Raw genomic sequence first — 22,374 nt, 5'->3', positions numbered from 1 at the left:
CGTGAAATACCCGACTTTCAAAATCCATGGCTCTCTAATGCTCAAGTCACAGAGCACGCATTACACCTGAGAGGAGAGGAACAGGTAACACGCTTCCACACTCAGGTGAAGGAAATCAGATTTGGGCATCGAAATCTCCCCTTTCCCACGATGAAAACTGCCTTGCTGTTCTAATTATGAGCATCACAAAAGCCACTGCTTCAGTAAAATACCCTGCAGCTACACAAAAGGATAGGCTGGAGAAGCACACATCTACCAATAAGTGGCACTGAGCATCTACTCCATTTCTCACACAGGTTGGCATATCTCTCAGTGGTCCATCTGGTAGAATTGGATGGCATTTATCAGGAAATAATCCAATTGTGGCATGCCAAAACCTGAACATGAAAAGTACTTGTGCCTAGTGTCAATCATTCACCCTCTGACAGTTCAATAAACATCCTTTCTGTGATGGTTTTCAGGAACACTGACACCCAAAATGCTGGAAACAATGCCAGAGATGGAAATGACAATGCTTCTGTGAAACATCAAAAGGGACCGACACAACCTGGCACGGATTTTGTCAAGTGTTGCTTAGCAATACAGTGTTTGTGGGCCGCTGGCGTGTCAGGATTAGCTGCAAAGGGAGCGATATTCACACCTTCGCTGAAAATACATCGCTCCTGAATGCGGGAGTATGAAGTAGGGAAGCGGTGTGGAACTGGGGATGCCACAGCCACAATATACAACTGGAGGCTTCCAAAAAGCCATCTAACCTCCCCGGTTTTCTTCCTCAGGCATGAAAAGAAAAACTGGACCCTGCCAAGCTGGTGTGCCTCGTACCAGCACCGTGAGGACACAGCCCTGCCCAACCGAGCTCTGGGCAGCAGGACCATGGGCTCAGAGGGTACGAGGAGGTCTCACGCATGCCTCGGTCACCACCACCGCTTCCCTTGCGCTGGGGTTGGAGAGGGCCAAGCTCTGCCCCTAGCAGCTCTCGCAGGAGGTACGTGCAGGCAGGATTTCACACAGGCTGGGTTGGCCACTGGGGCCCGGCTGATGGTGATAACATATGCACAGAAAGCCTAAACCTGGAATTGGGATGTAAATAACCAGTATCGCTTCTAATGAAGTGTGAAATAGGGACAGTCATTTTAACAGCATAGGTGTTGGTAATAAGATCATGCGAGTAGCTCGTGGTAACAGAAAGAAAACTTGCTCACCTGACAAAATCCTCAAGTGAGTCCCTCTCCCCAAATGACTCGATTTACTCTTTGTCTCTCCAGTTCCCCCCACCCCACCTCACAAGGGACCCTGAAGGGCCAAAGCAGCATTTCCAGAAAGACAAACAAGGCTCCGTAGCTGGAGGGAGAGCATGCTGCTTTATATTGCAAACACCACTTTGCTACTGACAAGGAAACTGAATTGGGGAAGTGAAATAACTTGCCTGAAGACATGGACAGACCTGGGAACTAAAGTCAGGTCTCCTTAATGTGCCAAATCCTGAAGCAGAGGCTCACGAGGTCTAACCGAATCGCCTTTTATGTGCGTGCCTGGTAAATGGGAGTGGGAGTAACGTGTGCATATCAAATAAGGGGGTTTTGCCTGTCTTGAAATTCAGGGCTTTCAGATCCAGGAAACGGCTGATGCCTGGAGCATACAAACTGCCTTTTTGGTGTGGTGAGGGCAGCCCCGTAGGTCCAAATGCAGACACGCCAGCCAAGCCCATCCAAACGGAGGTGCTGGGAGGGTGAGGGGAGGCAGCTGCTGGGGAAGGCTCTTCTGGGACAGGATGGGTTGGCCACTACCCCTCTGGCTCAGGGCTGCCCAGTCTGATGGCACTGCAGTGGTGGCAAGGCTGCAAACATGGTTGAGAAGGCTGTTTCAAACAGGCAGAGAGCTCCAAACTGAAATCCTGAGGTGTGCAGATTCTTATATATACTTATGACAGTTTTCCAGGGAGAAGTACAAGCTAACTCCATCAGTGCCTTTGAGCCTTGACTTGTTAATTGGCATTACTTCTAATTCCCAGCTATATTTTAAGGTATGAACCTAAGGAATTTTAAAGTCATTATGTGGGTGAGGGACTGATAAAAATAAATCCTTCAGGTTTGAAAGTGGCAGACAGGGAATAAAAGGTGTTAAGAAATCCATGAGTTTTCAGCCAATTGGTTCAAAAAAGCATCCGGGTGGACTGCAGCTGCTGGAGAAAGGTCACTGATACTACTCAGGGTACCTCTTTTTATGAACTTTATGAATCACATAAAATAAATTTAAAGCAGTTTAATTTAACAGTCTAATTAGTCATGGCTTTTTCATCTTGTCTATTTAACTATACACAGAACAAAGAGAAAGACACAAGGCCAAATTTGGAGCTGGCACAAATCAGCTCTGCAAGTCAAGGAAGCCGTTCCTGCTCATCCAGGCTGGATACAGATGCTGTTGGCCAATTTTATCCCTGGGGAGAACACCCCTAATGTCTGAAGAGTTGCACCGCATATGAATTTGGCTGCCAGGAATTAACTCCCTGCGGAGCGGATCCCTTGTTCTCAATGTTCAGAGCTTGTGCCAGGTTAGTGAAAGTGCGGGAGAAATGGCTTAAAAATTCCAGATAGTTTGGAACAAAACTCCTCTGCGTGTTGGCTTCGCAAAGACACATGCAAGCATTTCCCATTGCTTCAGTCTGCTTAATTTGCACCCCCTTTTGCTTTAAATTTCAGTGTTCATATAATCTCACAATCTCAGGCAAATGGCAATCACATGAATGCATCCTCCACTGGAAATAAGTGTCTCTCTGTTGCCTTTGATGTGGTTATACTGGTTATACCATTATACTAAATCGTGCCTTGAACTTCAGCTCCTCTATGTAAACCCACAACAGTAAGAGGTCTTGGTGCAAAGGCATGAATCAACTCACGTTTACAAAGGTGATGTTTCTAAGCAGATTTCCAGCTAACAATATCTTAGGCCAGCTAAATCTAGAGCTCTATATCCATACTTAGAGGCTGGTATTTGAGGGGGTTGTGATTCTGCTTTCATTAACTAAATAAATAATTATTTATTTCAGGTTTCAGATTTTGTAGATTCCAGCAGAAATCTATCTCCGGTCTGTTGATTGAGACATGGGGCTCATTTATTTTGTGACGTGCTTTTGCAAGAGCAGGTACCAGGGGAGGACTGCCATCCTGAAAAGCCCTCAGGGCTCTTCTCCCATGTCAGCCGGCAGCAAAAGGGCTTGGGAGTGATGGGGGTGGCAAAGCCACATGTCACCCCAGCCCCTGGGTGACACAAGAGTCCCTTCCAAATGCCTCTTTTCAAAGTTTCCGTAAGTTACAGTTTCCTCAGCCAAATATAACTACAACAAACAACAAAAACACAATAAAGAAATGCAAATATATCCTAAACCACCTAATAATTAACCGTGTTCAATTAGTCTCTGGGTGCTCTGTGCTGCTGTGTGGTCTCCCTGGAGGCAGCAGCAGCACCATAGCGGTGAGTTAATGAGCTCTGGTTGTGTCTTGTCCACAGACTTGGCTGCCTCACCGCGCTCCTCCTCTGGCCCAGCTTTCCGAGGAAGAACACCCGCTTCTGAGGACTTTCTCTCTCTTCCTGCTGGAAGCTGATGAAACACTCAGGCTTCCCGTGTAAAACATTTCCAAGGTGCTGTCTCCGCAGGGCTCAGCAGGCTGCCACTCCGTGCCCCATTCCTGGTGCAGCGGTGGCCGGATCTGCGCACTGAGCAAGCCGAGTTCCCGTGTATTAGGGGGTGGGGGTCCCTGGGGCTGCTGGTACCCGCACAGTGGGCAGTGCACAGCTCCCCTCAGATCACAGATGAGTTCATCCCACAGCTGAGTTCATCTGCTCTTTGTTGGGATCTGTAGACTTTAGTGCTTCACATTAAGTCTAGCATGTCTTTATGTTACTCCTGTTTCTTCTGCAGCTGGGTGTCACTGGGCTGTCAGGCTTCTTTGCACATCTTTCTCTTCCCTTAAATTTCTGTTAAATTTAGCTTTTGCTTGGCAACACACAAAGTTTTTTAAAGCTTCTGGTTATACTTTTATCCTTCTTTTCTTCAGATTCAGCCAGGACCTGTGCAGACCCTGGACCTCTTCACTGCCAAGAAATTGTGTTTTCCTGTGAAATGCTGCAGGTGCTAAAGACAACCCAAACAGCATTGCAGGAAGGAGTCCCTAAAGGGGTCCTGAGTGTGAGTGAAAGGGACACTGTGGACATGTGCAGCACAGGAACATGCTTGCCATTAGCCCTATTTCCAAGAGTATCTCTGTAGGCAATAGGAAATGTTCGTTTTTTACATCTCCACAGAAACACCTACCCATAAAGATGAGGGCCCTGTGTCTCCTCCTTAGACCTGCTGTGTTGGGAGCTCTCCCACATCTTAGAGTTTCCTACATCCTCCTTGGGGTACTCTCCTGTCCTTCTGAAGAGTGTCCTGCAAGCACTTGCTATAAGTCCACAGTTGCCATATCTTCTGAGATTTAACATTCTAATTTTCTAATTTCCATATTGCTGTTTTTTTTTTTATATATTTATTTTTCCCCCTAATACTGCTGGGGTTGGGCGCACACTGACTTGTATACTCACAATCACTAATGCTCTTTTTTCTTCCCTAGGCTGAATCCATCCTCACACTGCAGCACAACAGCAGCGCTAACTACCAGGAGGACTCCCAGATCTGACACTGCTGCTGATACATTTTGTTTTTCCCTTTCTGCCTCCACTGGCTACCACTGCACATCCCCTCACCTGTATCATTCACCACAGAGCGGACAGTGTTACGTGCTGCTTTCTGTGGTCTCCAGCATTCACTTCATGGTGCCTTCCTGACTTGGGACTTCTTTCTTGCAGTAGTTTGTATGAAACACCTCACAGTGCTGCTTTCCAGGAACTCCATTCAGGATTAATTCCTTTGTGTGGTAAACTTTATTTTTTTTTTAAAGTTGTTTTTTTTTTTTTTTTTTTTTTTTTTTTTTTTCCTTTTTTTTTTTTTTTAGTTTTCCAGCCCCTTTCCCTGGTGTTTTGTCCCAAATCCCAGCCATATATTGTCTCTAAAGAGAGAACATAATCGTAAGATTGGTACTTCAACCTTCTATTACTCACAGGCTCTTTTATAGTTTCATCCTGAGTTTATACCAAGGTTGTTTTTTTTTTTTTTTTTTTTTTTTTTTTTTTAATTCGTGTTGAAAAATAAGAGGTTGACGTATTTCATCTTTCTTGGAGGACCACTGCTCCTGCATTGTTTTACTACAGTTTTGTACTTTGTTCCTCTGCTGGAGTTAAGGAAAAGCCACAAAAAGGTGCTGGTTCCCCAAATCAGCCATTGTTAAGAAAGAGGGCAGCTGCTGACTCTTTTTATTCACTAGAAGTGTCAATAAATGCTTTCAGTCCTTGTATGTATTTCTGAAGGGCTTCACCTTTCTGTTGCACTAAAGACATTATGCAGTTATGTCTTGTTCAGGTCTTACAGCACTGTCTCCAACACAACAAAGGCCCTGCAAGTGAAAGGCCTAGAGAGTAGAGGCCTGGAGAGTGGTGGCTGAGAGAATGGGGCACTGACAGTGGGAGGCCCCGCAAACGGGCAACAGGGAGTTACAGGAGGAGCGGGAGGCCCAGAGAATACAGAACCATCGACCAGGAGGCCCAGGCAGTTGGAGGCACAGCAACTGGGAAGCCAAGAGAATGGAAGCTGAGATTGGAGGCTGAGAGTGGAAGGCTCAGATATCGGAGGCCAAAGGAGTGTAGGACCCAGAGTTGGAGACTTAGTCTGTGAGAGGCTGAGTTAGATGCTAAGCGGGAGGCCCCAAGAGAAGAGGCGCAGTAAGTCAGAGTCAGAGGGAGTGGGAGGCCCCGAATTGGAAATCTAGTATGTGGGAGGCCAAGAAACTGGGAGGTTGGCTTGGAGGCTTACGCATTAGAGGAGTGAAGAAAAAAGTAGAAGAAAGTGGTAGGTTCAGTGAGTGCAGGTCCCATGAATGGATGCTGAGAGAGTTTGAGGTCTGTGGAGTAGGAGGCCAATTGTTGCAGGCCTAGATAGTGGAGGCCCAGATAGAGATACCAAAAATGGGAGGTAAATATTAGGAGGTACAGAGAATGGAGGACCAGTAAATTGGAGGCTGGAGAATAGGAGGCTTGGAGAGTCTAGGCTCAGGGACTGAATGCATGGTCATTTGGAGGCTGATACTTGATAGCTGTTAAAGTGGATGCCAAGAAAGGTGGGAGCCCAGAATTGGAGCCACCTGGAGTGGAGTCTGAAGGAGTGGGAGGCCCAGCCCTCTGAAGGTCGTTAATGGGAAGCTGAGTGAAGGAGAGGAGGCTGTGTCTAAGAGGTCATTGCAGTAGAGGCAGAGAGAGAAGGATGCAGAGAGAAATGGAGGCTGAAGAAATGGGAGGCCTGGCATGGAGGTTCAGCAAGTCAAGGCACAGATAGCAGATGCCAATTAAACAGGAGATAAAGTGAGAGAGAAGTATTAGGAGAGCCATTAGCTGAGGTCTAAACAGTGAAGCCCAAAGTGGGAGGCCAAAATTAGGAGGCCCAGTAAGTGAAGGCCCAGGGAGGGGGAGCCCAAGAGAATAGCACATGCAGGGATTAGAGGCCCAAATAGTGGAGGCTGTGTGATTGTAAAACTGATATTTGGAGGCTGGTAGAGAGGTGGAGGTCCAGAGAGGGAGGCTTCTGGAGCAGAGGCTGAGAAAGTGAAAGACTGTCTTAGTGGGAGGCCCAGGAGGTGGGAGACCAAGAGAATGGAAAGCTTAGTGAATCTAGGCCCAGAGAGCGAAGGGTGGGTGCCAGTTCTTAGCAGCTGGTGGAGTGGAGTCTAAGAGAGATTGAGGCCTGGAGTGGGAGGCACTGGAAATGGAGGCTGAGAAAATGGGAGGCTAATACTTCAAGGCCAGAGTTAGTGGAGGCTGAGAGAGATGGTGGCCCATATTTGGAGACAATTAATGGGAGGCCAAGCTAAGAAGATGCTCAGAGAGCAGAGTTAGATTGATTGGGAGGTTATGAGCATGGAGACTGAGACAGTGGGAGGCTGAGGGAGAGGGAGGCTGAGAAAATGAGAGATCTCGGGTGGGGGCCCAGTGAGTTGAGGTGCAGATATGGAGGCCCACGTGGGAGACAAAAAGTGGGAGGCCCAGGGAGTGGAGGCTGGGAGACTGGGAGGCTAATATTGGGAGGGTGGTAGGGTGCAGGCTGAGAGAGACTGAGACCCAGGAGCAGAGGCTGAGAAAGTGAAGGATGTATTAGTGGGAGACCTGGGGAAGGGGAGGCCTAGAAAGTTGGAGACCATTAATGGGAGGAGAAAAGAAAGTAAGGCCCAGGGAGTGGAGGTTGAGTTATTAGGAGGTCATAAGAGTGAAGACTGAGAAAGAGGGATGCCAAGAAAGATGGAAGTAAAATAAAATGGAGGTTGTCGAGTGTAAGGCCCATGGACTAGAGGTCCAGAAAATAGAGGCCGGGAGTGTGGGAGATCATAGGAGTAGAGGCTGAGAAAAAGGGATGCCAAGAAAGATGGAGGTTAAGGAAAATGAGAGGCTGAGATAGCAGGAGGCTCAGGGGATAGAGGCCCAACAACTGGAGACTGGGAGAGTGGGAGGTGATAAGGGTGGAGGCTGAAAAAGAAGGACACCAAGAAAAATGGAGGTTCAGTAAATTGGAGGCCAAAGGAGTGGGAGGCTCAGGGAATACAGGCCCAGTAATTGGAGGCTGGGACAGTGGGAGGTCACAAGAGTGGAGGCTGAGAAAGAGGGATAAGAATAAAAATAAAGGTTAATAATATGGAGGACATATAATTAGGAGGCCTAGAGAGTGGAGGCTGGCAGAGGGGGAGTTCATAAGAGTGGAGGCTGAGAAAGAGGCCTGCTAAGAAGGACAGAGATTAAGGAAAATGGGAGGCTGAGATTGCAGGAGGCTCAAGGAATAGAGGTCCAGAGAGTGGAGGCTGGGAGCATCGGAGGTCATAAGAGTGGAGGCTGAGAACAAGGTATGCCAAGAAAGATGGAGGTTAAGTAAATGGGAGGCTGAAAGAGTGTGGCACTCAGCGAATAGAGGCCCAGCAATTGGAGGCCGGGAGAGAGGGAGGTCATAAGAGTGGAGGCTGAGATAGAGGGATGCAAAGAATAATCAAGGATGATTAAAAGTGGAAGCCAAAAAAAAACTGGGAGGCCCGGAGAGTGGAGGCTGTCAGAGGGGGAGGTTATGAGTGGAGGCTGAGAAAGAGGCCTGGCAAGAAGGATAGATGTTAAGGAAAATGGGAGGCTGAGATAGTGGGAGGCTCAGCTTATAGAGGCCCAGTAAATGGATGCTGGGAGCGTGGGAGGTTGTTATAGTTGAGACTGAGAAAGAGGGATCGCAAAACAGATGGAGGCTAAGTAAAATGGAGGTTGGGCGAGTTTGAGGCGCATGGATTAGAGATCCAGAAAGCAGAGGCTGTGAGTATGTGAGGTCATAAGAGTTGAGGCTGAGAATGAGTGATGCCCAGAAAGAAGGATGTTAAGTGGTATGTAGGTTTGGAGAGTGGGAGGCCCAGGGAGCAGAGGCCCAGCAATTGGAGGCTAAGAGAGTTGGAGGCCAAAAGGATTGGATGCTAAGGATTTAAATGCCAAGGGAATAGAGGCTGTGAGAGTGGTAGGTCATAAGAATGGAGGCTGAGAAAGAGGGGAGCCAAGAAAGATGTAGAGATGAGAAGCCCAGAGAGTAGTGGCCCTGAGATTGGAAGCTTAGTGTCTGGAAGGTCACAAGAATGTAGGTTGAGAGAGAGCCTGAGAGAAATGGTGGCCCAGAGTAGGAGGCCTAATAAGTGGGAGGCTAAGAGTGACAGGTCCAGACAGCTTGAGGCCAAGTAAATTGCAAGCCAATTTACTTGGATAAGAGTAGAGATTAATTGTGGAAGTCCAAAGAGCTGAATGCTCAGTGAATGAGAGGTAAAGAGACTGGGAGGTTGATAGTCGGAGGTCAAGAATGTGGGAGGCTGAGACAGTACAGCCAAGAGCATGGAAAGCCATGAGTGGGAAGCTGAGAAAGTAGGAACCTAAGGATTGGAGGCCAAAAGAGTGGAGGACAAGAGAGTGGGAGGCCAAGTGAGTGGGAAGCCCAGAGTGTGGGAAGCCAAAAGTGAGAGACCAAGGTAGTGGGAGGCTAGGAGTGTGGAGGCCCAGCATTTGGGAGATCAAGAGACTGGGAGGCTGAGTAACTGAGATGCTCATTCAGTGGAGGTCCAGAGAATGGGAAGCCAAGATAGTGGAAGTCCAGTTTGTTGGGGCTGGCAGACTGGGAGGTCCATGGATCATGAGACATAGAAAGTGGAGTCTGTAAGTCTGGGAGGCATAGAGACTTGAAAGTCCAATATGTGAGAAGTAGGGAGACTGAGGCTGAGTGAGTGGGAAGCTTAGAGAGTGAAGGCCCAGAGAGCAGACGCTGAAAGAGTGGGATATCCAGCATGTGGGAGGCTGAGAGAATTGGAGAACAATACTGGGAGGCAAGGAGAGTGGATGTCCAATGACAACGTGCAGCAAGTGGACTCCACTATTGGGAGGCTTGGAGAGTAGAGGCTGAGGGCATTGGAGGAGAAGACTGGGAGGCCAAGTAGGACTGAAGCTGAGGGAGTGGGAGTCCCAGAGAGTGGGAGGCCTGGTGTGTTGGAGGCCAAGAGAGTTGGAGGCCTAGAGTGGGTGGCTGAGAGTTAGAGGCTAAATGGGAGACCCAGAGAGTAGAGGCCCAGCAAGCATGAGTATGAGAGAGAGGGATGCCTTGAAAGTGGTAGGTTCAGAGACTGGGAGGCCCAGTGAATGTATGCTGAGAGCTAGAGGCTGAGTGCAAAGTCCAAAGTAGGAGGCCCAGAGAGTGGAGACTGAGAGAATGGGAGGCCCTGAGAGTGGAAGCTGAGACAATAAGAGGTCCAGGGAGTGGGAGACCAAGTGAGCAAGAAGCCAAGTGAGTGGGTGGCCCAACACATAGGAGGTTCAGAAAATGGTAGCCCCATAGTGGGAGGCCCATAGAGTGGAGGCCAAGAGAGTGGGATGCCCAGAATGCAAGGTCCAGTGTGTGAGAAGACAGAATTAGAGGCCAAGAGAGCAGAGGCTGAGAGTTGGAGGCTGAGTAGAAGGGCCAGAGAACAGAGACTCAACTAGTGGGAGGCCAGAAAGTGGGAATGCTATACCAGTGTGAGGCTGAAAGAGTGAAGTCCAGAGAGTGAGAGGCAAAGAAAGTGCAAGCCCAAACAGTGGGATGCCAAACATTGGAAACCAATATTTGGAGACCCAGAGAGTGGAAGGGTGGGACAGTGGGAGTCTGATATTTAGAGGCTGAGAGAATGGAGGCTGAGTGGGTAGCCAAGAGGCTAGGAGACAGAATAGGTGTTGAGGATTAGATGTTGAGTGAGCAAGAGGTGCAAGGAATAGATGCCCTGGAGGCAGGAGTCTGAGAGAGCAGGATGCTAGGAGAGAGGGAGACCCAGCGTGCGGGAGGCCCAGAGTGGAAGATCCAGTGTGTGGGAGACCCTGAGAGTGGAAGTCTGAGAGTGGGAGACACAATGAATGGGAGTCCCAGAGACTGGTAAGCCCTGTGAATGGGAGGCCCAGAGAGTAGAGGATGATGAGATGTGAGGCTGAACTTGGGAGGACAAGTCAGAGGGCGGTCTAGAGAATAGAGTTTGAGTGGAAGACTAAGCGTGGCAGTTTCAGTGTGTGGGAAGCCAAGTGATTTGGAGGCCAAGTGAATGGCAGCCCCAGTGAGTGGGACGCCCAAAGAGTAGAGGCCTGGTGAATAGGAAGCCCAGAGAAGGGAGGCTCAGCGTGTGGGAAATCCCAAATGAGAGGCCCAAGGCATCCCAGGAGCAGTGAATTGGAGGCCCAGGGAATTAAAGCTTCCAGAGAGTGGAAGGCACAGTGGGTGAAAGCCCAGAAAGGGGAAGCCTCATAGTGTTTGCCCCCAGCAAACTGGTCTCCAGCAAGTGCAGGTCCAGTGAGTGCAGACCAAGGGAGTTCGTGGCTGAGAGAGTGGGAAGCTGAAAGAGTGGAAGGCCAAGGAGTGGATGCACGGAGAGTGGGGGACTCGGTGCATGGAGGCTGAGAGAGCAGGGTGTGAGAGGGTGAAGGCCAGAGAACTAAGGCCCGGGGAGTGCCAGACCCAGCCTGTGGAGGCCTCTGGACTGTGAGGTTCAGGGTGTGGAAGCCTGTAGAAAGCAGGAGGCCCAGAAATGGGTGGTATGGAGAGGACAGGCCGAGGGAGCAGCTCAGAGAGCGTTTTTAGCAATAGGCAGGAACATTTTCCTGAAGGTAAGTGTCACAGCGTCAGAGGATACTAGAATCTGTTCCTCTAGGTATGCTCTTCCTGTTTTCTTCGTAAGTACTAAATTTCCCTTAAATGCCCACTGACAGGCACATGTATTGTCTCACTATACAGAGAGGTGCAGTGCTGTGTGAAAAGCGATAATAAATGTCATATGTAGGACCAGTCTGTGGGGACTCGCACACAGGCCGAGCGTCTCCTTTTGGTTGCTGGTTTCACCCCATCCCACAGGCCGGTGCCTGAGGGCATGGGCAACAGAGGAGATGGAGAATCAGCCCCAGAGCCCGAGCTTTCCTTCAACAACCCCACAGCTGAGGTGTGACCGAGAGCTGACACCGGGGCCTGCCTGCGCCCGGCTGCCATGCATGCTCTCCAGTGCTCGCGTGGGCCCAGCCGGCCTTGAAGGCCCCAGAGCCCCGGGTTGTGTCAGATCATGCAGCATCCAAGATTAACTATAAGGATTTTTGCCAACTCACCCACAGAGTTAAATGCAGAGAAGCCAGTTTGGTAATTGCCCTCAGTCCCAGTGCACTTCTGGGTTGTTGCAGGGCCAGGGTAAAGTTGTGAGAGGAAGTATTTCCCGGCCAGGGAAGGGAGCATCAGGAAGGGCCCTGGTGAGGGAGATGGGCTGGAAAGGGAGCAGGGAGGCTGTCACCGGCGAAGCTGGTGAGATAACGATGTTATAAATAACACAGGGTTGGTTTGCCTCCCTGTTTTTGAGTGCTTTTGAAGCCCATGGCTGTCTTTTTTTTTTTTTTTTTTTTTTTTACAGCTTCCCTGGTACAAGAAAGAATGGAGTGGCCATTCTGGCGGTTGCCCTTTAGCCGCATGCGCCAGCAAAGCGACAGTGTGAGGGTGGCAGCCCAGGGAGCCATCGCCCGGAGGTGAGGTGCTCTTGTTTGGATTCGGTAACCCCCAGTGTCTGCAGGTTGATGTGGGACATGCATTGCTCTGTCACCCAAGAAACTGTGCTGTAAACACAGAAAGAAGGGATGGGGTGGGAGTGGAGATGCAGTTTGAAGTCGGTCTGCACTTTACTGGCTGTGGGTAAGGATAGAGAGAAAAGCAGCATTGGCACCTGTTAGTGGCCATTAAAAACTCCCATGTTCTGCTAATCTCTGCTCGTAAAAAGGCCATCTGCTAATGCTCAAAGGTCATTAACTTACCAGCCCTGTTTACTCCTCCCTCATTGGCTGGGCCAAGCCTTTCTGAGAAAAGAGGGCTTAAATGGTTATTATGGTGGCGCCTGCGAGCGCTGCTGTATAGTTAAGGGTCTGTCAGTATTTTCATTAGAAACCCAGACTTTCAGGGCTTTTTAAACTTGGCCATTAAAGCATGTGCTTCTTGCTGCCTGCTCAGGCTCTGCTGTAGCCTGGCAGGTTTCAGGGACAGAAATAATTGTAGGCACTTTATTTTTATTTTTTATTTTTATTTTTGCTTTTAGAAATCAATCTGGCTTCCACTTAAATTTGGAGAATTCAGAAGTTCAGAAAGATTTGGTCTGGGATGCTTTGGCAGCACTTTTTTAACTCAGTTGTGGCTGTGCTTTGGGAAGTTAAGTTCTATATTGGATTTGTTGATGGATAAACTCTTTATTGTTTTTATATTTTTGTGACAAGAAGCAAATCATAAAAAGAAAAAACAAATTATAAGACTGTATGTAGCTCTAAGGGCTACTTTTCTTCTCGTGAGCAGCACAGGGATGTACATTTTGCCCTGTAGACTTGTTCACACCCTGTTATAGCACTGGACATTACATCGGTGTTCTGACCATCCAAGACACTACCTTCTTCATGTGTTTCTTTCAGTCTCCTCTTTCATCTTTCTCATCTGATAAGAACCAAAATTAGCTATTTTAGTAATGAATTTAGTTGCCGAGATTTGCACATCCCCTTGCTGTGTCACTGTGGAAGTTTGGTTTACCCTCCCAGTGCAATGCATTGGGTTTGCAACTTAGACTGAGGCCTCCTTGGGGTGAGACTTGCATTTGTCTCTTTGGGCCATTAGAAATCTGGTGTTTCAGCAAGCTGGGAAATTGGGAAATAATGTTAAAATAAAAATTGATCAACTGCTGATACTTGAAAGTGAACCAACTTCCAGTATGTATTAGTAGAGGTGCAGGGTTGTGTTAGGCGCTGCTGTTGGGGTTTCAAGAATCAGCAGTATGGTCTCCCTGTATGTCTCTTCGTGGTGAGGAAATCCTTATACACAAGAAAATGCAACCACCTGAAATCTCTGCACAAGAGACACAACATCTAACTTCAAAATACAGATGCAAAATTACGTATCTGTGAAGGTCCACCCACCCTTCTCCTGCTGTGCTCACATGAGATGGTGTCCCCAGACAGGCAGCATTTGTGCCCTGCGTGGTCCAGGGGCTACAGTTGGGTTAGGGAAGAAGCTGAGGCCTGAACTCTGATTTGCCTTGATTTCATAGATTTTAGTTAAACCTTTAAGGTTACATTAACATAGTTTACTTGCGGTTAAATGGAACAATCTAAAACTTTGATAATTCTTTTTTTCCTTCTGAGACTTCCCTGTGATAAAATGGGATATAGCTGCTCAAGTTTTTATCCTTCATTTGTGATAATGACAGTGGCTGTCTCATAAAAACCTGCCTTTTATCTTCTCCAATTAGCTGAGTAGCTGCGCTCTTGTGCTGCAAAGTCCACCGCAGCCTCTTGCCAGGCATGGTCAAAACTCCCTCCCCACACCTCCACAGGACGAGTCTGTCCACAGCACCCACCTGCAAATCTCCGCTCCAGTAGCCATCAGCTAAATCTTTTGCTTTCTGCATACCGTAAAGAAGAAACGTGGGTCAATAGATAATGAAAGCTTATTTACAACCAGGACTCTCACAGTTCAGTCTCTCATGCCTTTTATTTGAAAGGGAGCTTCTTTCTGTCACATTTAATTTTTTAATTAATTTTTGTTTAATGCACTCTGGCTTTCCCTTGTGGATTTCATGGGGGTGGGAGGGTGGTGTGGTGGTGTTCATGCAGGATTTAGGAAAAGTTCATGCTGATGTCTGTGATTCACTTGGTCTTCAGACTGTTTTTAATTCTGTTCCAACTGAGCTCTGAGGCCAGCCAGGGACAGGATGCTGTTGTGCTGGCCACTGTGTATGAAGAAGGAATATAGGCTGCCTTGGAGACCTTAGAGTCATAAAAGAGCATGCAAAAACGTAGGGGGAACCACAATCTCAGTTTTCAAAAGCAGCCTTTCCAAACCGTGATGTTGAAGTTCAAAATAAAATAAATCCAAAGGTCTCCTTAAGTCAGCAGAGGCCGTTTTGCCAGAACCCTCTTCTCACCAGTCAGTCCTTCTTAAACCTATAACAACCCAACAGGTAGTTAAAATAGTCCCAACTAATTGTAACCAGGACTGCTGGCTTCTTCTGAGCTATTGTTCTGATTATACACCGCAGCCAAAAGCTTCAGGAGGTATATAGACCAAGTGGTTAGTGTAAGAACTCAAAACAAGAACAACTACAGGCCTGCTTTTTTTATTAAACTGCTATAAAAGCAGGCCCTGGGTCTCTGCTGCAGATGTGTCACAGTCCTCTGCTCCAGTGCTTCCCATCAAACTATTTTTAACCTTATTAAACAGCGGAGACAGTCTCTGGCTGCTGGTGGTGGAGCTCACCCGCCTCTCGTTATAAATTTTCTTCGGTTTATATCTTTATCTCTGAAGTGCAAGTCTGTGACATGGTAGATCTCAGCTGAGCATAATCCCGGTACACATCTGGGTTGCTATAAAAGAGGTTGAGGCTGGTGGTAGGTCTCCAAGTGGAGCAGATGAGAAGAAGTTGTTGCCTCCTTGGTATTTACATGCTGACTGGACTTCAGTTTCATCTTCTAAAAATGTTTTGTAAATTGAGCTTTACCTTTTTACCCTTAGGCCGTGCGAGCAATCCTCCTTTTAACTAGTTTGTAGCCTTGGTCCCTGGCATGATTTGGGACAGCCCACTGTCAAGTTGCTGTTTACCAGAGGTTTCACTGCAAAGGTTTGTCCACCTGGTACATGCAGAGCAGTTTGACCTGTCAAAAACAAGTATTATTTACCGCATTATAAAGGGGACAATAATTGGGAGTGATCAGGGGAGGACAGTGAATGCAGGGATACCTCTGATCAACAGCCTGGGACGTGACTTCTTCTGACACAGAGAAGTGAGTACTGCAGTTGGGTGGAAAGCCGTGGTGGGATGGCCACCACAGCCCCATGAGGGCTGTGGGTGAGATGGAAGTGGTTGCCCAAAGCAGCTCAACTCAGAGCTTGCTTGGGTGGCTTGGCACGGGGCAGGCAGACCCAGCGAGCAGCAGGGTAAGATGATGCCTGCCATGGGCCAGACCATCGGTTGGTATAGCTCAGCATTGTTCCACTGACTTCTGAACTACACAGTGGGTGTAATAATTTTGGGGTGCTTCATTCAGACTTTCTGGAAACACATAGGTATGATATAATTTGTGCAACTTCACACCACTGTTATTTTCCCAAACAGAAAATGTTAGATCCTTTTTTTTTTTTTTTTTTTGATAAAGGCTGTTGCGTCAGCATAAGCAAGTCAAGCCTATTGCCTCTTGGACAAGAGATGTGGGGGGGAATTTTACTGTGGTAGGCACTGTAAGGTAATTTGAAAGGGAATGGTGCAGTGCACAGCCATCTACATCTCTGAAGTGGTGGGAAATGCCTGGGTATGTCCCATTTTCCTTCCTTCTATTCTTCTGTTTGAACCAAGTACTAAAAAAGGTGTTTCATATTTTTGCAGTAGTCAGTACTTAAAATATTTTTGTTCCTTCTAGGTACTGACACAATCTGCTTTGGTAGTATACAGGAAAGCAAACAAGCAAAGAAACAGAAAGCACAGGCAATTCCTTGGATGTCATGTTTCACTGAGGCTATAAAAGGAACTAGGCAGCAATTTGTTGGGATTCTTTCTCAGCCAAATTGATGGCGAGTTTTAAAGCTGGAAAAAAAAATGCCAAGGGAAAGGCGAGGGATTTTACTTTGCAGATATACTTCTGTTTTACTGTATTTATTTATTTGTTTATCTCTTGCTTAGGAGTATTGGGTAGGCCAGTTCCATGGGATTAAATCATATCCCAGACCTTCCTGGCTTTGTGACAGTACAAACATTATTGGATTTAGTTCCCTTCTGCTTATCCACCTCCTTTCTTCCAAGATCCCCATTATTACAATAATACCCACAAAACTCCTGCTCTGAGATCAGAGGGGTTTTCAAGTGCCAAAGCAATCAGCAGAACATACCTGTTCCTTTTAATCTCCATTAATTCCATCGTGTGGGACTATCCCAATAAATGATCATGTATCCAAAAATTCGTCCTCTGTAATAACACTTGAATTTTAGCTCACAGTTTTCATGAAACTGTCTCTGATATGAAAAAGATATACTGGAACCTTCTTAGACCATCAATAAAATAAGTTTGGGTTGAAAAATTATCTTACGGAATAAAATAGAATAACAAAAATCCATCATTATCTATGTTTCAGAAAAGGATTGTGTTTTGTTTAGCATTGTAGTTAGAAATGATGTATGACTACATCATAAAACACTTATATTAAAAAGATCTTCTCACCCTGAATTCAAAATATATATTGTACTCTCTTATCATCCAGTCATTTTAGAGTGAAAGTTAAAAATGCCCATCCTGTGGTCGTAGTCGCTGGTATTATATCTTAGAGCTGATATATTCTTCTAATACTTTTACTTAAAAGGCCTATTACTCAGTGCTCGTGAGCATAGACATTTATTTTGTTATTGAAAATGGTAATGCTCTGGGTAGTATTTTTGTATTTAGATCAGCATTTACACTTTTTCTGTGGGCTGCTGAAGGTCAGCCCAGCTTGGTGTCCAGCCTCTGTGACATGGAGGCCGGTCACAAGGCCTTTTCTCTTTATGGCTTCTTTCCCCAAACCCTGGAAGCTGCCCTGAGGTTGTAGGGTGTTTGTCAGAGGAGATGCCCTGATTTTGCAGGAGCCCCTGCACCTTCCAGTGATATTTAGATACAGAGGGCAAAAACACAAGGTATTCTTCCAGCATTTTATGACATTTTATAGCATTTTATAACAGTTTTGCCTGGGTTTTGGTAGATGTAGGCATGCACAAGGAATTTGGGGGCATGTCTGAATACCTCAGTGGTGAAGGGAGCAATCTTCTTCATGGGGTTAGAGGCAGTGGAGAAAGGGAATTTCCTTAATTTTGCTTTGCAAATGCCAATATGTGGTCTAAGCTTTCTGCTGTTTGTGCCCATGCAGGAAACTGGCGTAAGCGCAAGAAACTTGAGTATGGGGAGAACAAAGGGTGCTCCGTGCCGTGGTTCAAAGTCTGGGAGGCTTGAGCTGTCCAGGTGTTTTCCACATAAATCCCTGTATCAGGAACAGACAATATGATAAAAAGCAGGACTTTTCAGCATACTGGTTTGATGAGTTGGAGATGAAGTTCCTCCTGCCTGAAGCGGGAATGTGGGTTTTACATGAGAGAGCCCAGCCCTAAGGGCAAGACCCTGGGATGCTGGGGTCTGGATTCACGTCGTGCTTTGAAGCACGCAGAGCAGACTGGTACCTGGCATTGCAGTACTCTGAGTGAATGCCTCGCCACTGAAAACTGACTGTGGGATGGAGAGATAGGAGAAGGAAGGTGGGCTGTTTTTTTTGTTTTGGTCCAGAAAGAACCTGGATCTGTGCAGAACATCAGCATCTCTGAAATCTGAAGGTTTCACAGGGGTGGGATAAAACCCTTTCCCACACATTCAATAGGAATTTTGATCTTGGGAGGAGTGTTTGGCGTTGGTTCTCCTTTAGGATTGGGTAAAGTCAGGCCAGTCACTTTTGTAGGAAAGCAAATGCCAGCAGAAGAGGGAAGTTAGCAAAGTAACTAACCTGAATGCTCCTCTCAGGCCTGCAGAACAATTTACTGGAGGGGCAGTTAAATGGCACAGATTAAGCTAATTAATGGTTCAGATATTTGCTTGGTTTACACAATGCTGTCCAGCAAATTATATTGATGCTTGACAGAATTATTGTCATTATTTATTTTGCTGTAAGCCAGATTTATAGATATTTGTGGCTTTTGTAAGGCTAAACATAAGAAACATTAATAGCTTTACTAATTATATCACTGCTTTAGAGATATAAATAGTGATAAAAATGCCAAGTAAAGTGAGCTAGTAAAACATTTTAAAGAGAATTTTAAAGTGAGTTACTGATTGATGATCCCTTGGGTGAGTCTTAACTTCTGAATGTGAGAGCGGGGCTTTCCCCGGGGTACGAGTGCCTTTTACCTCCTCCGGCTCTTCTGGGAGAGGCAAGGAAGAGCAGCGGTTGTGCTGAGCACAATTCTTACATCAGATGGCGTAATCTGAAAAAACTGAAATCCCATAACAGCGTAAACTGAGGCTGAACTTAATGCAGCAGAACGGGCTTTCTACCCTTTACCTTGTCCTCAGCCGCTCCTGCCTTCTCGACGGTTTGTCTCTTGCTGCGTGCTGAAATTGCAGGCTCGGGAGCAGGAGCTGCCTCCTGATGGGCACGGACAGGCCCTGGCACAGTGCAGTCTGGGGATGCAGGGTCCCACCAGCAGTATGAATTATAACTTCAGAGATGTTAAACTCTTTTGCCGGCGTAACTCGCTCTGTCTGGGGCTAGATACAAATGAAAGGCATGGTTTTTACACAGCAGTCAAATAAAAAATCTGTTTTCCGAAGTATTGATCCCGGTTTTGCTGTGAGCACCCTTCTAAGGAGGGAGATAATGAGTGAGAAAAGAGTTAATAAATGTTCAGCCGTTACCGCGAGCGTGACTGGGAATCCATCAGGGGTTTAAGTGCTGGTTGGGCCCGAGACGATAACCCAGGCCGGTCTGACCACGACCAGTGCCACCATGAATGAACCAGTGGGGCCCTGGGAGCCGCGGCCCTGAGGGACAGCACACAGGCTGCGCTTTGCTCCGATACACGGCACTGTACAGCTCTGCGGGTTGTCGTTCCCACTGAGCGTAGGAATGACCTGGTGGGAACTCCCTGGCAGCTGGTGGAAAGGCTCGTGGTCCCTGATGGCCTCGCAATCGGCAGCGCTGTCTCGGAGTGAACTGCCACGGGAAATTTCTCCCAGGTGGGGAAAAAGAAGCAACTCGCTTTCCTTTGCCTGTGATTTCCTATTAATTGGTCTTCCTAAGGCAGCCGTGAGTAGTGGAGGTGGATGTCCCTAGGAAGAAAGCTGGGACCAGCTCATCTGTGGCAAATCTCCCTGTTGCCAGATGGGAGGAGCACGAGGGTGGTGGGTTACGGGCACAGCTTCAGCGCAGGCCTCGCTGATGGGGGATGTAATCCCGAACCTCCCGAAATCCTCTGCATTTGGGCCGCTTCCTCCCAGTCAGAACAGGCCAAGCAACTGGTTGCAAGGCTTGGAGTCCTAACTGGGAAACTGGGATGGTGCTGGGGCTGCCAGAGCCAGCCACGTAGCGCCCAGAGGCTCACCCAGCCCACATGAGCAGCTCGGCTGCACAGAGCAAGTGGTGACCCTCGTGGGAACAGCCTTCAGTGGAAGAGTTCTGGAGTTTCTTTCTAGTCATGCAGTAAATATCAGAGGGGCTGTTTCCCCTTTGATCCCAAACTAGAGATGAAAGGAACAATTCACACACATTTTGGAACCATAAAAAAACACGTGTCTTGACATTGGTTCCAGAAACAGGCCAAGATGTAGGGTATTCTTATTATTTTCTGAAACATTTGCACTGTGTCTACTCACCATGTCATAAAGCTGTGCCATAGCCTTAGAAAATAACTTCCCAGCACAGTTCTTAAACTTAATTCTCAAAATGTGGACAAAAAGAAGAGCGTGTGTGCTGTAGGTTGGCAGAAGTTTGTAGTGAACGTTAAAACTCGAACTTGAATCACCGTACATGGCTCACTTATTTCCGTCTTCTCTGATATTCTCCATACAGTGCAGTGTTACAGCATATTTAGGAGGTGAGGATACTTAGACTTTTTGTGGGCTTTGAGTTAGGAGAAGAAAAGGCTTGGGGTGGTTCTAGCTCGGAAAAAGATGAGCTACAAGTTCTGTTGGTACATAGTCCTGCTGCGGGTGGGTTTCAGGTTGAAGGCTAGTCGTTGGAAAATGAAACCCATGCATTTTACTGCCTCTTCCTTCTCAGGAGTGTAAACGTACTTGGGCCTGCACTGGTTTCTTTTCCTCTTCAGGCATTGGAGCGTGTATCAGCTGGTGGCTCGATGGAGTGCAGCGGGTGGCTGAAGGCAGCAATACCCCTCAAGGTGAGAGGGCTTCCGACTCCTTCTCTGGTAGCTTTATGCAAAAGCTTGACTCAGAGACAAATTAACTGATCAGAGTCAGGCTGAGGCAGAGAGAAACTAGACATTTCCTTTAGCAGAGGCACTGTTAACATGGCATACCCTGTTTTTTGGGACCATCGCCCTCCGCCTGTGCTCATGTTCATGAGCTTCCTTCACTCTCCTTCCCAAGATGATGCTTGGACTTAAAGGTATTTTAAAATTCCTGGAAAAGCTTGCATCTCCACCAGAGCCTTGTCAACTATCCTAAAAAGACACCCACCAGTTGGAGGGTAAACCCCCGTTTCACTTTGGCTTGTAGCCAGGTGGCTGTGCTGTGTGCCATGTTGCACATGCCTGCTGTTTTAAAGGTGGCATCAGATCGGGGGAGGGAAACAAATGGAAAAAAGGGAGACAAGTTCTTCAGCGGTGGTGTCTTGGTTTGGTGGAAGCCTCTTACCCAGGTAAAATCAGAAATCGTTTGCCTTCTGTTGATCTTTGAAAGCAATTATGAAAAAATAAGGGGCAAGATGTGTTGCCAAGAAATACCTGTCCTGAAGTTTCAGAAGGTTCCTAACCTGCATTGACAAAGAACACAACCCCGTCTCATTGTCTTGCACCAGTAGGGCTAAAGGTTCAGCAGCTGAGTGAGCTTGTCAGGACCAGTCCAATAATGTTCATGTTGTTACCTCCATGTTTTTTCAGGAAAAGGGGATGTTGCATCTTTTAATTAAATGTTATATGAATACATTTCAGATAGACCCAAACACAGGGCAACTGTGTTTCAGAAACGCTGTTTCTACATTTAAAATGTATTTGAAATGTAATTTAAGAAAAAAGATAATGGAAAAAAAAAACACCACTAAAATAACTCGAAACAAGCCAGAATATAGTAGCTCATCATTACACTAATATATCAAACAATATGAGCTTAGCTTAATTATCCCCTTTGAGAGTTGAGAAAACTAAGCACAACCTTCAATTTACAGCTGTTTGGTGCCGGGAACCTGAATTATTATTTAAGAAGAAGGGAAAAAAAAAGTTTATTTATTGTGACCTACACTCAGTTTTTATTCATCATGGAAAATCTGTATATTCACAAATGAGGGCTATTCATCTGCAGACTGCAGCATTCTTCAGCTGTCCGGGGCTGCATCAGCCGCACTTCTTCAGCTTTTGTGTTCATCTCGAAGCCTCTTCATCCAAATTGTTCATCATCTTGATGGCGGAGCTTTATCTTGCTCTAGTGCAGCTGCATTCCCCTTATCCAAAGTGCTGAGAGATACAAGGGAGAGGGAGAGAGGGAGAGAGGGAGGCAGAATAGAAAAGAGAAAAAGGAATGGCCAGTGCTCATATGAGGATAATTTGTAGTTTCTCAATAATAAAAAAAAAAAGGAGGACAGGCTAATTACTGGCTTAACTAGGGCAGCCTGTGGATCCTCATGTCAAAAGGACTAGCGTAATTATTTGCCATCAAAGCACATTCATATTGTGGTACAAAAGAAGGGCCTTTCGCAAATGGATCTCACTAATAAACAGGGCTGAGAGGAGCATTATGTGTCTCCCTGGATGCAAGCGCATTAACACAGTGACATGGAGCATAACTCTCAGCCTGGAGAGGGGGGGGGGCCCCCCCGAGAATGATAATTATCCCCCTCCCCAGCCTTCCTCTCCTGTTCCTTTGTGTCGGGCTAGCAAGCCGAACGCGACCCGCTGGAAGGCCCAAGGCAGGCTATTAGTGACCTCTGAGCATTGACAAGGTGGCTACACTCTTAAAAGCCTGGCTCTC

The 22,374-nt window shown here is 47.0% G+C and overlaps 2 long non-coding RNA genes across 3 annotated transcripts; both read left to right on the top strand.

The window, feature by feature from the left end:
- The first annotated feature begins 716 nt into the window (after positions 1-716).
- On the top strand, positions 717-4,180 carry LOC118164959. The gene is made up of 3 exons (XR_004749770.1): positions 717-985; positions 2,322-2,551; positions 4,056-4,180. It is a non-coding gene; the product is annotated as an uncharacterized LOC118164959 (long non-coding RNA).
- A 7,946-nt stretch (positions 4,181-12,126) lies between these two features.
- On the top strand, positions 12,127-22,145 carry LOC118164645. Of its 2 annotated transcripts, XR_004749585.1 has the most exons (5): positions 12,127-12,165; positions 19,299-19,410; positions 20,453-20,570; positions 20,908-21,049; positions 21,575-22,145. It is a non-coding gene; the product is annotated as an uncharacterized LOC118164645 (long non-coding RNA). The 2 variants fall into 2 exon arrangements; XR_004749584.1 differs by lacking the exon at positions 21,575-22,145 and having other exon boundaries at positions 20,908-21,532.
- Positions 22,146-22,374: the final 229 nt, after the last annotated feature.

This window comes from Oxyura jamaicensis, chromosome 3 (genome assembly GCF_011077185.1).
Source record: "Oxyura jamaicensis isolate SHBP4307 breed ruddy duck chromosome 3, BPBGC_Ojam_1.0, whole genome shotgun sequence".
Taxonomy (NCBI): Eukaryota; Metazoa; Chordata; class Aves; order Anseriformes; family Anatidae; genus Oxyura; species Oxyura jamaicensis.
Note: the sequence above shows the minus strand (reverse complement) of the source record. Positions and strands in the feature narration are given on the sequence as shown.